This window comes from Chrysemys picta, chromosome 1 (assembly GCF_011386835.1).
Source record: "Chrysemys picta bellii isolate R12L10 chromosome 1, ASM1138683v2, whole genome shotgun sequence".
NCBI classification, from domain to species: Eukaryota; Metazoa; Chordata; order Testudines; family Emydidae; genus Chrysemys; species Chrysemys picta.
The window spans coordinates 330912940-330926345 of NC_088791.1; the positions used below are offsets into that span (position 1 = coordinate 330912940).

General features: G+C 40.7%; 1 protein-coding gene across 6 annotated transcripts in view; it reads left to right on the forward strand.

Annotated features, from left to right (window-relative positions):
* Positions 1–13406, forward strand: part of GRM5 (glutamate metabotropic receptor 5) — a 356331-nt gene that overhangs the window by 237768 nt on the left and 105157 nt on the right. The gene's annotated exons all lie outside the window — the stretch shown is intronic.

The window sequence follows — 13406 nt, forward strand, 5'->3', positions numbered from 1 at the left end:
GGGGAAAGTCAGTGAAGAATTTCACTCCTCCTAATTTAAGATTGCTTCTGCAATAGCATAATCTATCATTGGCCATACGCCATGTAGAATTCCATTCTAATCAATGGGACTCGGTGCAGGTGTAAAGCAGATCGCAATGCATTCTAGCAGATTGCAATGCAAAACTGAGGCCTAAATATATACTGTATTAGTTTGTGCAATATGAAAACATATGGAAGGTTTAAAGAATGCCCCAGTTGGGAATGAAAGCTTAGCAAAATGCATCACTGAGCTTTACATTTTTATAAAATCATAATGTGGATAACATATTAGTGGATGAAACATGAAACTGTATAATGCAACTTCTATCAAACATTCTTGGACAACTGCACCTAAAAACCTGGGTTCCTCTTTAGTGCTTTTAACTACTAACAAAATCTAAAGGCTAAAGTACAGTGATCACTATTTAAAAGAAAACTGCCTAATGTGAATGTTGTTTTAGTCCATTTATAGTGTGTACTGCATTGTCTTGCTAAATTATAGAAAATTACATCCCATAATTTTCATGCTGCCTTTAAATTGCTTTATATGAATCTCCCAATTCATCTTTGATTTTATTTCATTGTACTATATCCATTGTATTAGTTTTACAAAACATTATTGTTCCTTGAACATCTCTGGTTTATGATAATTAGCTTGCCCCAGAGTCTGATGATGAGCATGCTATTGTCTTTTGATGCAAAACTCTTCCAAAGAGCAAGCTCTGTGGCTTTATCTGCCTCTGCTATTTGTAATCATTAATTGTGCTGCCCTACGAAAGAAAATTAATGTTTTCCAAAGTCCATTTCATTGGAGCAGAGAAGAAGCTTTTATGATAACTGGCACCATGGCAGAAAGAGGCAGTGGAATAAACGGTTCATTACTTTTTAATAAAAAAGAAACTGTGAATAAGGCAGAGTCCTCCTGGCTTAATCAACTGCAATTATTGTACAACTGTTGGTCGGAGTAAAGAAAGTAAAACAAATGCAGAGATTGTTCTGAAAACTGTCTCAACCTTGAATGGAATTATCTAATCCATGACACTCTTTAAACACTACCACAAGCATTAAAAATTGTCTGTGATCCTACAGCGAAATTTTCACGCAAGCATATAGATACTATGTTTTGTGGGAGAGTGCATTATTCTTGTTCTTTGCATTTAGAGATAAACCCAAGCAGCCACTTTGTCCCAAACCCCTTCAGCTTTGGGGAGGGGAGGATCTATGAAGCTGGATCTATATTTTGGCTTTGGGCCCAAAGGTATGAACCAAAACCATGGTTCTAAATCTCCAACTGATTTTGGTAGGTGTTTTATCCCTGGCATAAAACCATAAAACAGCAGTAAGTGGAAACAAAATGTCAGCAAAATAAGCAGCCATGTGCCAAATTACCTACAATTTTTTAGATAAGTAATTACAGGGTACTAGCTAATATAAGGAGATTGAAAATATGTTGATATCCACAGCCACTGGTACTGATGGTGAAAAAGTTATGGAATTATTGGAATTATGTTTGTTTCCCTCAGGCCTAATAGGAACATTAATGGGCCAGATTAATGACTGCAGGAGAGATCTCCTTGATGCAATAGAAAAGGGTAGGAATAATCAGTGATCTTGTTATTCTTCTTGGACCTTTGCTAGTTGATTCTATACAGTTCATGTGGGACGGACATTTAGTTAGAAACTGTTGACATTTCAGATATGCATAAATGGTGCTTCTACCTTTCAGAATGGTTCAAATGGTCTTTCCTGCTTCATAGGTGGCAATATACATACTGTCTATTCTTTCACCGTCTTATCACATGCCCTGTACCGGCACAGCTATTTCCTATTCAAAAACTCTTCTAGTTGGCACTATAAACATTTACACAAGAAAAAGTTTTAGTCAAAATAAAATTGAAGAGTTCACTCATTTACTGTGCCTATATCCACTTTAGATACTTATAGGACCTTCAGATCTAGTATCTGAGCACCAAGTGGAATACAATGGGTGAACTAGTCCTGGCAAATTAGGAACTGACTCAAAATCAGACCTGAATCTGAAAAGTAGCTCAGGGACTTGAACTCTTAATCCCCTTTCATCTCCCTGTTCCCTTCATAGGTTAGGACCTCAATCCCTTCTCACAGCCAACCCCTACTTTCTCTTCCAGCTCCTATCCTGATTTCTGACACCATCTCACTGCTAATCTGGCACTTGGAGAGTTTAATTTGCAATGGCTGGTACATGGGGATCCAGTGGAGGGGGCCAGAGTCAGGGGCAGGATTGGAAGAAAGAAAGGGCAGAGGGCAGTCAAAGAAAACAGAATGAGATTGGATTGGACTAGAAGTTAAATGAGTGGGAGGCAGCTCATGCTTGACTTGTGAGAGTCTGGCCTCTGTAGGTTCAGTTAAAGTCTGGATGAGGAGAACTTGTAAATGTTTATCTGAACTCTCTCATCCCATTATTGTTATTAACACTGCCCTTCAAGGAAGGTTTTTGGGCTTTTATACTAGTCTTACTCCCTAAAATACCTTTTAGTTTGTAATATAGGATCTTGTTGCCTTGTTCCTTTATATATATATATAATAATAACCAGTAGTTTATTAAATAGCAATATATCTTTGAGAGAGAGAGAGAGAGAGAGTGTGTGTGTGTGTGTTTGAGAAAGCATGGCTTGAGTTGTCCTTAGAGTGGGAACACCATTCTGCTCATTGGTATGCAAACAGACGCACCAAGGATATGAGAAATTCAGAAGCAAGTGAGATGTTTGCTCTCTTCTTTTGCTTGCCAATAGATATTATGCTCTTCCAGCTCAAGCCAAACTATTTTATTGCTGTTCTGCTGTCTGAGCTTTGGGAACAAACACAAAGGACTGGGTGCATCTCTGTGTGCCTGGAATTCTTTACTTCAATATTGCAAGCCAAAATCATAGGAGGACAGCTCTGGAAGAGGTAGAAGCTATGTGTGTTTTGTGTGTGTGTGAATATATATATATGTGGAGGTGGTGTTGCACTTGCAACCACTGCTGGAAGTGGACAGAGCTACCCTCAGAGGCTTCCATTTTTGATTTGAGAGGATCTAGGGGGCAGTGTTAGGCGATTGCTTTTATGGCCCGAGGGTTCCTTTATGGGGGTTATCATGAGTATCTAATTTGTCACCCCTGTTACTCAATGTGTTTGTGAGGCTGATTGGAGAGTTAGTGAGGACATATGGACTGAAGTGTTTTCAGTGTGCTGGTGACTCCCATCTTTATAACTCTCTCTCATCTGATGCAGAGAGTACAGCTGAGTATTAGGGGCAAGATTAGATGACAGTGAGCCAGTGAAGCCCAAACTTGAGAAGACAGGTGTTAATAATGGATTGGGGAAAATGAATCAAATATACAGCTGAGGCTATATCAGCCTCCTTGACTGAGACTGTCCTTTCATCAAAGTTCATAGCTCAGGTGTCTGACTGGCTGCTTCTAGACTAACAAATAGGGTCAGATATCAACCTGGCTTTTTATACATCTTCTCCAGCTAGGACTGCTGTGACTTTCTTTCAGATTTAATCATTGCTATCAGGATCCATGCCTTGTCTTACCTGTGGATTGGTTCCCTGCAATGTGCTCTGGATGGGTCTACACCTAAGTCCATTTAGAAGTTGAAGCTACAATAGAAAGCATCAGCCCACTTCCTTTGTAGGGTCAAGAAAAGATCCTGATCTTTCTGTGACTTCCATCTAATATTAGTGCATCTAGTTCTTGTTATGTCTGGCTGTTTGGTCCCGTCGTGCCTTTAACCTGACAATGTATTTTGGTTCTGAGTAATTCAGTGCAAGGAAAACAACTTGTTAAATACATCGACCTGCTACCTTCCGTGGTCTATTTCCCTCATAACACTGCTGAATCCTCCTTTTTTAGGGTCTGTGCAGTTTTGGGAGGCTTGTCAGTAATGAAGAAGTTTCTCTTAATAGAACTGTGTTGGATTTTCCTCAAAAGTGGTCGTTCCTTCTCTGACAAGTCTTTGCCAGTTATCCCTATCCTGGGCTGCTGTGTGCCAGTGTGTGTTGTCGATGCCACATCCAGGGCTGCCCAGAGGATTCAGGGGGCCTGGGGCAAGGCAGGGGAGCTGCAGCGCTTGTTCAAACCCACCGGTGGTCCAGGTCTTCGGCTGCATATTGGCAGCAGGGGGCCCTTCAGTCACTCCACGTCTTCGGCAGCACTGAAGGACCTGCCGCTGAAAACCCGGAGCGACTGAAGGACCACCCGCCACCGAAATGCTGCCGAAGACCCAGACTGCCGCCAGGCCAGGGCTCGCGGGGCCCCTGCGGGGCCTGGGGCAAATTGCCCCACTTGCCCTCCCATCTGGGCGGCCCTGGCCACATCTCTTGATGTTGTCCCACATCTTTAGGGTGTCTTTGAAACGTTTCTTTTGGCCTTCCCATTTCCTTTCTCCTTTGGTGAGTTCGGCGTACAACAGTTGTTTTGGTAAATGTACATCAGGCAGGCGCACACAGTGCCCGCTCCACTTTAGCGGTTGTGTTTCAGTACCAGCAGTTGATACCTTTGCTCCAGGAACTGCCCTGGCTACCTACGGTCTTCTGCGTGGGATTTAATACATTGTTTTAAGCTACCTAAATGACCTGGGATTCTCCATCCTGAGAGAGAGCCTCTCTGTCCATACCATACTTCTGAAGAAGAGATCAGTAAGGAACATCAAACTGAAACTCTCTTGGTCTGTAAGTGAGGGAGCTGCTGGCAGGGTGTTCTCCATGAGGCCCATCACCTTTGCCTTCTATCTATCTAAGGTACCTACATGTCCCCCACCTCACAATCTTTAATGTATTTATTCTTACAACATCCCTGTGATCTAGGCAAGTACTATTATCCCCACTTTACAGATAGGGAACTGAGGCACAGAGAGACTAAGTGATTTGTCCAAGGTCACACAGATAGTCTGTGGCAGAACAGAACATGTACCTGGGTCTCCCAAGTGCTGGGCTAATGCCCTAACCATTGGACATCATGAGTTCATCCCTTCCCTCCTGGTCTGAAATAGCCTGAATTTGTTGACCTTCCAGGCATGCTGCAAAGTCCATCTCTTTGAACAGACATATGAGGAGGGCTGGCATGACTGGAGGTGAGTTTTCTCTAGGGAATTTCAGAGGAAAATTTCATTGTTTTAAATGTGATTTTACTGCCTCATGCACATGAGTGGGGCGGGAAGGGGAACGTGCCACTGTTTAGGTTTTGCAATGATTTTGTATTTATTTTTTAAGTGATTGCAAATGTGCCTAAAGCTAGGGTTTAATGTGTGTTTTGTTAAACCCAAGTAAATACGTACAGTGTCTAGCTGCCCTATTTATTTTTTCTACTGCAACCACGTTTGGTAATAAAAAGCACAAGGAGACTATGTGTTGCATATGAAGTAGTGATACCATTTTCCTCTTCCCAGCACACAAGCCAATGTGAAAGCCACCAGCACCACTGCCCGCATCACCTACTGTGGGAGCTCATTGGTGGTCTTTAGCCAAGTTCCTGACCCTGCGTAGATTATGAGGTGATAAGCCTGCTGGCATTGTTTTTTTTCAACAGATTTTTTGCTAGTCTGGCTACTACAGTTATTTAGTATCTTTCACCCAATATTGCCCATTAATATAATTTGTGAAGATATGCAATGTTAATTAGACTTGATACTATATTTTGAAGACATTGGTTGCATAGCATCTTAAAGTATGTTACTTTATTTTGAAATGAAGATCTGTAAACCCAGTGCTACTGTCACTCATCCTGAGTCACTGTGACCATCCAATCTGAGTTGCATTCACGTGGAACAGTGCCTCTGGGCCGGTGACTATTAGCTCTTCTCTTCATAGTCACTGCCTGGGTTTTTTTTTAGTTCAGAAGTTAGACATGGTATGTAAATTTGCTAAAAATAGATCATGATTTGGTCTGTAGAGTCTGCATGTAAGTTTGTATTTTTGCAATAAATTGTAGGACAGTGTCTTTTAAAGCAAGATCCTTTGAAATGGCATTAAACATCCAGCATGAAAACATCTGACATTTCCAGCCAAATTGAGAAACCCGAATCATTCTGGTTTGATGCTTTTTTGCACCATCAAATCAGCATCTAGAATCAATGCTGAGCTTTTTTATCATTTCTCTATATCTCATTTTACTGACAGTTCAGCTCTCCAGATCAAGAACTTACAAGTGCAGTATTCATTGTTTCAGTATGAATTTCACCTATCACTGTGGTGTACTAATGTTTCATCTGAAATTCACATATTAATGAATGTTAGAAATCTCATTTATTTTCTGAGAAAACTGTCAACAACTTCTGAGCAACCTTTCAAATCAAGTCTGAAGAGCTAACATTCAGTGAATTTCGGTTACAAAAAATGACATTTTTATTAGATCTCTCTTTTCTTTAAGATGTCTACTTTCAGAAGTCATACATGTACTATACACTCCACTGTTCTGTATTTTCCAAAGGTATGATTTAGAATTCTCTACCTTTTAAGATAAAAAACCAAGAAAACATAGATTACAGTACTCCATTTTGTATATAGCATATTAAACTGAAGCTGCATCCCAATGAAAGAAAGAAAATAGGAAGTGTGGGCAAAGGTGAATTTGAAAAAAAAAATGGACAACCGGTGAAGCACAGAGATACTGAATAGCTGTTCCAGATGGCAGGAGCTTCAGAAAAGAAGGCTTTCTCCCCAGGAGAGAATATGCAAAGGAACAGAGAGGAGGTACTAGGTGAACAGAAAGAGACGGGATGGAAGCAGAGATCAATATAGAAATTCTTCTCCTCTCATTTGCATCCTTTTTCCACTACTGTAGCTACATCTGCTCCAATGGAGTCACTTCAGAATTACACTGGTTTGAGAAGAGGTAAAATACTGGCCCCATTACAGTAATGGCAAAATTCCTATTGACTTCAGTGGGGCCAGAATTTCACCTCTGGTCAGCAAAGTAAGTTGGATCAAGCCCCCGGTGGCTTTAAAAACAAGAAAGGCAATTAATCAACCTGGTTTACCTATTGATTAGTCAGGAAAGATGCCAGTTCTTTGTGAAACTCAGTGACTTCTATGTAGCAGCTGAGAAAATACACCTTTTACTTTGAATTTGATTTTCACTGAGCAAGAGCTGATTTTTCTCTGTGAATTTGTCATGGCAAAAGAATGAGGTGAACATCTGAGACTGCTCCAAGGGCCTCGACTCTGCACCTTTGTGAAATGTGAGTTAATTTAATAAACTCATTTCATTAAAAAAAAATAGGAATTTTGGGAGTGTGTGTGAAAGGAATGCAAGATGGGTCTCCCTGTGCATGCAGTGTTATAATTGCTAAGTTTTCCCCAGCAAAATGCCTAAGCTCATATGCTATGGAGTCTGTTTATTATTTAGTGCAAACTGAACCTGCTGGCTTATTATGGGGAGGAACTGAGGTGGCCATGTCAGGGGTGCTGGCAAAGAAGGGTATTTAGCTGGTGATAATCCCTGGCTGGCAGGGCACTCTTACCAGCCAGTGCAACATAGAACAACCTGCAGACTGCTCTAAGTTTCACCATAACACAATTCAGGGGAGGGGATGGAAAGATGGGAGAAAACCACCTCTGCCTTCCTCCTTTCTCAGCTGAGTTCAGCTCAGCAGCCACTGAGAATTCTTCCCTCTAACTCAGTTGCAATCAATGGCGTTATACATTGGTATAAAATTAGTGTCAGATCAGAACTGGTAAAGGCGCATTGCCACAGCGAGTATGTCAAACTGGAGGTACCATATGGTGAAAGGAAATGTGTGAACATGGACTAGTGTGTGCCATACAGCGGAGTCTGTGGCAGTATCCTCGAGCACGGATGAAACTCATTTGGTAACAGATCCTTTAAAACTGATCTGTACCTGCATAAGCTACTGTACTATACAGAAATGATCTACATTGCATATGAAAATGAGCTGTTTTATAAAAAGACTCCATGACATAAGCACGCTACAGTTATGAGCCTGCTGACATTTAGATGGATATGATGATTGTACCGCTTCAAAGATAGTCGCATAGTTTGCCCTGAACAACATGAGTCAGTTCCACCGGAGCCGAGAATAGTGCTAATCACCTTCCCACAGTATAAATTTAAAATAATTCCTTCAATACTGAAATAAATTGTGAAATAAGGGCCCTTAGATTGCTGTTCAGTTTATAAATAATCACACTGAAAAGGCTGGAAATTCACAGGGCTGGATCTCAAACACTAATGAAGTCAATAGGAGTCTTTCCACTGACTTTAGTGAACTTTGGATCAGGCTCAAAGAAGGGGTTGGTCACTTAAAACCCATGAATTCTGATTTTCCTCTCACTTATATTTGTGTAAATCAGGTGCAACTCTATTGAAATCAATGGATTTATACGAGTTTAAACCCTCTAAGAGGGCAATTCGGCCCATGGGGTATGTACTGAACAACAGAATTGGACTAAGCTGTAGCTTTCCAGGTAGTTAATCAGCATAGGGGACTGGCTGGCCCAGGGGGAGTTTGGTAACAGCACAGAGCCGGTTTTCACCTCTAGGTTGCTGGTTGGATTCCATGCCCGCTTGGTTAGTAGAAACCAAAATTTATCTACAGCTATTGACTTTAAGATGGGCTGTAAGAAAAGAATATGATGGTCTCTATCCAGCTCCCAGTGGAAAAATGCCCCCATCACAACAACCTCAGTTTGGTTATCTCCGCCCAGAGGCTAGGGATTGAATGTGTTTTCACATATCCTTTCCCCCCAGGCATGGTCCCTCCAAAATAAGATCAAGATTCTTTAGCTCTGTGCCTGCCCTTATTTGAATAAATTGCTCAATCCATTATCCAAGTCCCAATATCATACTTTCATTAGCACTAAACTCACACACACAAACTCTACAGATGGCCTTCAATGAGCAATTAGACTGAGAAATTTATTGCATCATAACTATTTTACAAGTATTTTATCTGTTTTCTTTTTATGGACAAATAAATCTTTTCTGTATCTATTGTGATTAGACTTCACCTTGAAATTCTTTTAATGAGATAAATAATTGGGCTATTGTAGTTCAATACCAGGAGATGAGGATTAGGTAGTTTGATGGTAGTTATGATTGCTTAATAATATAGTGTTCACCATCCTATGATATAGGTTCAAATTCTGCTCTCTGATAAACTGGTGTAATTAGAGTAACTCTGCATTAGTGTCACTGAGAGCAGAGTTTAGAGCACAGTTCATCTGGAACTCATTCTAAATCAAGTTACCATTTAGGTGATTCAGATTTTAATCATCACATGTAAACCTGGGTGACATTTTTAGGGAAAAACTTTTGTTGGTGACATATGCAGATTCAGCAATACTGGAACGTTTTGCCAATTCATGTTAGTTTTAACTAGGTGTTTCAGCCAGAAAAAATATATTTGGAAAAAATTGAAATGTTTAGTTTCAACAGTTTCAAAATGAAATTTTGATATTCTGTGTTAAAATCACTTTTGTTTTAAAATTTGTTTCAATTTAATATTTTTAAAATGCAACTATATAAAAAAATCAAATGTGAAACATTTAGACTCAAAACAATTTTTTTTCAACTTTTCAATTCACCAAAAAGTCCCATAAATTTTGTTTGTGGATCAACCCCAAATACATTTTTTCCTAATTTTTCAGAATGGACAGAAAAACTCCAAAATCTGTTATTCACACAGCTCTACTGATGATAAACATTGGTCGTTGAACGACAGCAGTTTTAATTTCATTAATAGGAAAAAATTATCCTCTTTTACACTCTTTTAAAATATGACCAGCTTGATATATTCACTTTTGTGGATAAAAGGCTGTCATATCATAGACCCTACTGTAGACAAGCATGCAAGAAGGTACCTTCTAGATTACAAGTACTTGAAGCACTAATTTATCCCTTATCCTCTTAGTTAATATAGTATTATTTTAACTGAACTATATTTAAATGAACTAGGTCTGATTCCCTAAAGCAATAAGGAAGACAGACTGACAAAATGAGTTTAAGACAAAATTACTGTTTCCAAAAATAGGCAACAAGACTTTGCAAGGATGGCTGTGGCAAGCTTTTGACACGTTATTTTTGATGCAACTTCTTACACTAAGTGGCCAATGGTAAGTGTCTTACATAGTGAAGGAAAAGGGAGTTTTCCCCAAACATGGCTCCATTCATCTGACTTTATCTGCTCTAATAAATTTGTTAGTCTCTAAGGTGCCACAAGTACTCCTGTTTTTTTGCGGATACAGACTAACACGGCTGCTACTCTGAAACCTGTTTTTTATACATCTCACTTCAACTGAACTTCCTTTTTGGAGAGTTCTCTCCCGTTTGTACTGGCATGTAGAGCTGGACGTATAGCAGACTTTATGCTTTGCTGGCAATTCAAAAGCAATTAGTTTGGATTGAAGCAAAACACATTTTTGGGAGGGAATTTTTGGAGAATCAAAATGCTTCATTTTGTTTTGATTTTGAGCATTGTTTATATTTTTAAATGGAAATTTTGAAATCAAAACTCATTTTGGACAAAAAATCAAAACATTTTCATTTAGAAAATCTCAAAACAAAATTATTTGATTTTTTTTTTCAGAGGGTTATTTTAGGTTTATTTTTGACCAAAACAAATTGATGAAATTGACGTGAAATCATAAAATGTTTGTGTGTCACTGGATCCACATTTTTTACTGAAAAAGGTTTTGTGTGAAAAATTTTGCCCAGCTCTATTGGCATGACAAAAAGTAAAAATGTTGTCAAGTTTCATGTTGACTGGAGCATCTGTATGCGGGGCAGGGTTTGATACATGTCTGTTTCTGATTCAGTGGCAAGTATATTATCAGAAAGCTTCTACATGCACTTTCCTTTTTCTGAAAGTTCTGATTAGATTTCTTACACAGTATGTGCTGCATCTCCCTCTAATGGTCCTTCTAAAAGAACCATCTTTTTGTTCTGTGTTTGTACAGCACCTAGCACAGTGGGACCATGGTACATGATTGGGACTCCTAGGCACTACTACAATACAAATACATAATAATGGTTAGTCTATATAGAGGATAACATTGTTACCAGTTAATGGAGTTAGATTTTTAGCTCAGAGAATAAAGATCTGTTATGAAGTTGTAGGTTACTGGTTCCAAAATATTGACCACCCCTGCTCGGTAACTATGTGTGTTTTTCTTTTGACTGGGACATCTTTATTTTCTCTTTCCAAGAGCCAGAAGAGAAATCTTTAGAATATTTATTTGTATGTTGTACAGTCAGTGAAATAAAAACAATTCTCCATTTCAATTTCTTTTCAGTCATATTGATTACATAGTCTGTCCTCTTTTGGCTTCCATGATGTCTTATCTATATTCCATAATTTCTATTTGCAGTGTGTTATCATTGCTTTGTTATTTGGTGAGACAATTTTAGCAGCATCATTTTGAAAGAGACTGAAGGAGATGACTATTTTGAGGGGACAGGTTGCGTAGTGATTACAGAGAATCATCCTCATTCTTCTCTCCCTCATTCTGATGCTGTTGTGTAACCATCATTAACCTGTCACATTGCCCCACCTTGCCACATTGAGAAATGTGTGTGCTGTGCTGAAATCACAAAGCGCATTTCTCACTGTGGTTATTATTTCTATTAACGTAGCAACTAGAAGACCCAACTGCAGTCAGGGCTTCATTGTGCCAGGTACTGTCCATGCATAGCGTGTAATTGAGAATCCCTGCCCCAAAGAGCTTGGAGTCTAACTAGACAAGACTAATATAGGGTGGGAGAAAATAAATATTATCCTCATTTTACAGGTGGGACCTGAGACACAGGGTGATCAAGTGACTTGCTCTGTCACATAGGGAATCTATGGCAAAGCCAAAGATTGAACTGAGATATTCTGGGACAAATTGCATGCGTGCAAGTCAATTTCTCTATGGGTAAAAGGTCCTTTATGCAGTCCCTGGGAGACCTACAAAACAGATCTATCAGCCAGAAGTACTCAATTACTCCATTGCTTTGAAACTTCATTTCCTATCTGACTCATGTTCCACTTGCCAAGGAGACATCTGCCCCTACGAATAGAAAATACCTTCTATAGCATTTAGAGTAGCTGGAGTCACCGACTCTGCTCTTGGGAAGTTCCTAGATTTCACAGCACTGCAGTGGGGAGTTAGCTTTCATCTTTCATAGTTTGCCATGTCTCGGTTTCTTTGGGTCTGGGAGAACATACCCTCTAGTGAGTGCCCACAATGAGTGTGTTGTTCTGGATTGCTAATATTTCCTTTGCTATCTTACCACTGCCACACCCAGGGCCGGTGCAAGGAAGTTTCGCGCCCTAGGTGAAACTTCCACCTTGCGCCCTCACCCCCAGCCCTGTGGCAGCTCCGCGCCCCCCCCCCCCGCCCTGAGGCACCCCCCCCGCGTCACTCTCCCCCCCCCTCCGGGAGCCGTGCGGCAGCTCCCCACCCCAGCTCACCTCTGCTCCGCCTCCTCTCCAAGCATGCCGCCCCCACTCTAATTCTCCTCCCCTCCCAGGCTTGCGGCGCCAAACAGCTGATTGGCGCCGCAAGCCTGGGAGGCGGGAGAGGTGGAGCGGCCGCTGCGCTGGGAGAGGGACTCTGAGCTGCACACGTCAGCGCGCCGCCGGCAGCCCAGCCCAGGAACGCTATAAAAAAAATTGGGGGCACCGCTTTTTGGCGCCTCCCAAATCTTGGCGCCCTAGGCAACTGCCTAATTTGCCTTAATGGTAGCACCGGCCCTGGTCACACCTTGCACAGTATGCACATACATACCTGGGATTACCTTATGTATCTTCATCTGCTGAAACTGTTGAGCAATAGTTCATCCATTCAAGGGTGTTCACTGGTCACATCATGTTTCCTCTTGAAACCAATGCAGATGTGTGGAGGAGGCTGAGGAAATCTCTGTTTGAAGCACAGAAAGCATGTGAAGGAGTTGCAGCTTCACCTTGCAACTAGTTTATGTGCTTATTTCTCATTGGGCCTCGTAGGTCTGGTGGAAGGACATAGCTCTATGATCATAAGGTCCCCTTCACATTTGATATGGGGGAATCTTTTGTAGTGAAATTAAGGACATTCCCCACTACGTTGCACAGCGATGCCTTCCTGGTAATTTTCATGTTGCCTCTACCAGGTGCCACTACAACACCCACTTCAGCACTGTGCCTTTTCTCCTCCAATAGGCTTTTTTACTGTAGCTATTACAGAAATACCATAAGGTTCCCTTATGTTGAAACAGGAGGCTTAGTTGAGTTATACCTTAAGCAGTAAGCATATTCTTCATACAGCAGCTTTCAGAAATGCCAGCGGAGTACAGCTGTGCTCATCAACATGTACTTTTGATCCTACTAGCTGCTTAATTTCCTGACTCATACTCATAATATTTTAATTGTCGCTCCAGTCCTACA